The sequence below is a fragment of the Drosophila tropicalis genome, unplaced genomic scaffold, assembly GCF_018151085.1.
Source record: "Drosophila tropicalis isolate 14030-0801.00 unplaced genomic scaffold, ASM1815108v1 contig_694, whole genome shotgun sequence".
NCBI classification, from domain to species: domain Eukaryota; kingdom Metazoa; phylum Arthropoda; class Insecta; order Diptera; family Drosophilidae; genus Drosophila; species Drosophila tropicalis.
The window spans coordinates 2,963,298-2,968,469 of record NW_027173176.1 but is presented as its reverse complement, the minus strand read 5'-3'; positions in this window follow the sequence as shown (position 1 = coordinate 2,968,469).

Here is a 5,172-nt window from a genome sequence, read left to right as displayed (position 1 = left end):
TCTAAATGTCGATTTTGTTCTCTTTTCTGAACAGTTTTTCATCTTGTGTTTAATTAAATCATAAATAAATGTTGCTCTAAATTGAATTGATGCCTTTAACTTGAAGGTAAAAATGTTCCTCTTGTTGCTTTTTGGTCTTTTTTTTGTTTTTCCTTCTTTGGTGTTGTTCTTCGTACAGTAAACGAGGCTAAAGCAAACAAAAGATATGCCAGAGTTTTTGCTTTAACTGTTGTTGTTTGCTATAACTTTTGCACGTGTATGTGTTTAAGCGACAGAGACAGTGAGAGTAAGTGAGAGAGATAAAGACAGAGACAGAAAAAGAAAGCAAGAGAGAAAGTGTGGCTAAAGGACCATCAGTTTTTTCTAATTGAGACATTCATGTCCCTCTCTCTCTCTCTCTCTTTGTGTGTTTGTTTTGTATGTGCATGTGTATGTGTATCTGTGTGTGTGTGTATATTTCAATCAGCGCTTGGCAACTTGCTTCTGCTCCTGACCCAGGGACCTAGTCTACTGCCAGCGTTCTCGTTGTCGTTGTTACTTTTCCTGTGTGCCACTTTGTGCCCATCTTGGTTTGACTTTAGGCTAAAAATATTAAACTCACATAGCTTGTTGAACACAGAATTAGATACGCGCACATACTAAACACATAACAACAACAACGCACACAGACACTGAGAAACACACACACACACACACAGATATGCAGTTTGTATAAACGATAGACCGCCCGCCATTATGTATGTATGTATGTCAAATAAACAACAAAACGCTTTTCTTGGCAACAACAAAAATAATTTGCGCCGTTTTGTGCCGTTTTCCCAACATTCGTCTGTTTGCTTCTCCATTGGTTTCACTGGTTGGTTTGGCTCATTGGTTCATTGGTTCGCTAGAGTCGTGTGCAGCTTTTGTTTACGCTTTGCTTTAATCATTTAATTTTGGCTGCTTTTGTCCGTGACGAAATCAATAAAACTGACCCGATCTCCTTTTCACGTGTCCACTGAGCCACTGCCAAAGCACACACATACACACAAATTCATTGCCATTTCCAACAGTTTTCTCATTCTCATTCGGTCATCTGTCTTTTCGCTCCCTCTCTCTACCTCTCTCTTTTGGCCCATCTTTTCCCTGTCTACTTGTTGGCTTGATTTTATTACGTGGTCGAATTTATAAAATTTTACTGCTAATTTGAATGAAGTTTGAGGTTTCAGAATTTAATAGCCACCGATTGAACATGGTGAATTTGTTGACAATTTTTCAATGGAATTTTACAATAATTATATTTACATACACATGCATACATACATATGTATGTATGTACCAATATGTGGAATTCATTATTGTTTTGTGATTTTACCATCATTCGATATGCGTGCATACAATATTAATATGTACATATTTTCGATTGCTTTATTAATTTGATTTATATGCCAATGTCTAATTGGGCGAGATTTGTAATGTAATCATTTATCATGAATTTATGCAAATTAAATAAATAAAATAAATCTTTCGTTTGTATTTAATTAAATAAAATCTAGTTAATTAGCTTATAAACAATTTCAGATTTAAAATTTGCAATAAAAATGGAAAAAACTTCGTCAAGTTCTAGAAATCCAACAATCGTTGAACATCACTCATACGACCTGTGCTCTATTAGTTTTTAGAAGACTCTTGATACAAACGCTTAGCCATATTTGTCCACGTTTTGTAGACTAAAATTATACGTTACGATTCCTCAGTGTTTAAGATCTTGAATCCTTAAGGGTTGGCAACAAAATGTAAGCTTAAATGAAGAAATATATCAAATATTTATACAGTATGTACCTAATGCTTAGCTTGTTATGCATTTTCGGCAACTTTGGCAGGTTTAAAAGGAAGCAAAACATTTTTTTTGTATTATTTTGGGATTTGAGTGAGTGGTTAGCCCATGCCATTTATTGGTCCAACTGATGTATGATAAACTGCTGCCCAAAATCGATTAGCCAAAAATAATTGTTTGAATGCCAAGGCTTTAAGCTTAATACATCTAGAAATTTGATTTAATTTAATTCAATGTCACAAGTGCAAACAGTAAAATTAGCTAAATAAAATCAACTTGTTGGCAACTAAAGTTGGACTTTGTTCATTGTTTATTTAGCTGCATGTACTTAGGTATATTTGTATGTATAGGAAGGTGGTATATACAATTAACTTGAGTAGAACGACAGGCTTTATTTATTTATGCCACAGATAAACCTGCATCGATTGCCAGGACTTTACTATATTTAGATACATAGATACAATGCTATAAAAGTAGAAAAGGAGAAAATAGAATACAGAATACAGAGTCGTATCGTGTGTCCTATCGTTTAGCCATCTTAAATATTTAAACTTCATTTCCCATTGCCATTGCCATTGCCGTTCGCCTTAAATTGAAAATGCTGACCTAGTAAATCGTCTTCAAGAATTAAGCCTTCGCACCATCATCAACTAGGCAGCCAACCAGTCAGCTAGTCAGCCGTACTCAGTAGTCAGCAATTCACAGTCAGTGGCCATCCGCCATGCGCCTTCCGCCATCTGTCAGTTGCCTCCTCTACCCTTCACTTTACTTCCCTTTGCCCTTGTCGTTTGTCCTTATGTTGCTTGGTCCTCTTGTTGAAGCTATCCTGCCATTAAGCGCACACAATGCGGCCAAGTTTCTGGGCGCTCATATTTTATTTATTTGCCATCAACACAATTTATTTAACAAAAATTTTACGCTTCGCTTATACTGAAGAGCCAGCAACAGCAGCAGTAGCAAATGTTTTTACTAAATAGTTTTACGTTTGCTTGAAAATTTTATGTAGCCACAAGTTGTTGCCATCCGGACTTGAGTCCGCACTTTCTCAGCTTCTTAGCCCGTCTGTGTGTCTCTCTCTCTCTCTCTCTCTCTTTCCTCTCTCTGTCACAAGTTGTCTAAAGTCAATTTTCAGCCATCTTTCTGTATTTCCGGCTCAGACAGATGTTCTGGGTAGAGCATACTGCCAAAATGTTTTTGCACTACATATTTACTTGCATTAAATAATTCAGTTGAAAAAAGTAAACAAAAATAAACAAAAATCCACTCAGACCAGTCACAGTATTTTAGTATATGTACGAAGGACGCAGTCACGAGGGTCTGGAGGCTAAGGAGGGGGCTTGGGTGTCTGTAAGGTGGCATATTACACGGCACAGTAAGTGCAACATATTTGTAGTTCCTACATATTTGAGTGGGAGAACGTGCCTGACACTTTGACACATGTTTGCATCAAGTCAAATTGCATTAAATTCCCATTTTGGCAATTGCGAAATACTGAAATGCAAAAATGGTAGGAAAAAATCTGGCAGCATTTCCATTTAAGTTAACTATGCTAAAACTTTTTCATTCACTGTGACCCAGTGGCGGATTGAAATGGACGGAAATGGGGTTGGGCAATAGAGCTGTTAATGTATTCAATTAATCGTAATCTGACAATAATTTGTTTGTTTATATTTTGATAATTAACGACTAAGATATATTTGTATACACAAAATATGTATATTATACTTATAAACTCAGTTTTAAGCTTTAAACAAACCAGCTGAGATAATAAAATTGGGATGCAGCAAGGGATACTTGGGAGAATGGGGCGCTGCGCTGTCTTGATCCGGCACTGATTTGCCTCTTTTCTAGGAAACGTATATAATGCTAGAAATGAAGGTTTCCTAATGTTTCAATTTAATTCAATGTCATTTACAAATAGTTATTACTCTATATACCCACAGATCCACCACTGCCGCTTGATTATTGAGTCTTTTCGTTTTCTCTTTAATATTGGGGGAGGTATACGGTTAAGTTCGGTTTGGTAGCCACGCCATTTTAAGCAATTAATAAAGAGATTATATTTTAAGCGCATTTTCATAAATATTTGAAAAGTTGGCATTTTCCATATATTTCATCTTCATGCACATTAAATGAATGGCCACGAAGCAAACTCATTTAACTTTTTAATTGTGCAGTTTTGTGTGAAGCTAACCAAAAAGAATGCCAGCAAAATGGGGCATGGAAAAAAAGGAAGAAACAGAAAGTCAATGCCTAAACGAAATCTATATACTCTCTTAATAAACTCTTTTGTTTTGAGTGCTAAGCATTTTTGAACTCGCATTCCTATCAAATATCTTCATAACACAATTTATCATATTTTGTCACCAGAAAGTCAAGTTCTTTTGGCATCAAAAACAATTTAAGGAAGAATAAGTAGACTAAAAAAAAGTGTATTGTTGATATCAAAATGAGTTTGCCTTTAATAGGACATTTTAAGGGGTGTCATTAAAATATTTAAGCATGCAAGCCAAAGATTTCCACCCAACTGTATAATATAATTCGATTTCACGTTTTGTTTAAGTTAATTGTTAATTACGAAGTAAATATGTATTCGTCCTTTTGCTTGTAACGTTTTGTTTCGATAAATAATTTACATTCTATAGCAATTCATGAAATTATTAAATAGAATATGCAGGAAAATCTCTTCTGCTATATGAATTATGTATACATATAAATGAATAAATAAAAAGGAATAAACTGAATGTTGATATTTAATTAATAAAGTTTATGGGCAAATGATTAAATAGAATAATTTTCCTTCAGTTTATCATTCAAATTAAATTATCACATCAATGAAAATTGATTTGAACTTAAGTACATACACACACACAAATACAAGTCAATTGAATTAAGAAATTAGTTTAGCTTGTCAATTGGTCCTGAAAGTTAGAGTATTTCAAGTGTTTTAATTGAACACACACATAAAAGTCAAAGGCAATAAGCGCATTAATTGGCAGCTCAAAAATGAATGGGCATCAACGGCTCAACCGTGCGTATGAGCAATGTGAAGTGGCCGCATTTATATGTTTGTATGTACATACATACAGATATACAGACATATACATATATATATATATATACGCATAGCTGTATGTATAGTGAAAATTTTCTCCATCTTTTTTCTGTACTTTCAGTTTGATTTCAATTTGAAACCTTCAGCCCCGATCACGTGCTACCATTGAACTAAACAATAAAGAGAAAGAAGAGAAAGAGAGAGAGAAAGAAAGCGAAACCATAAAGAAATATTGAAACGAAATTAATAGAAAGGAAATTGCATTGAATTGAGGATTAAGTGTTAAGTGAGCCTACACCTG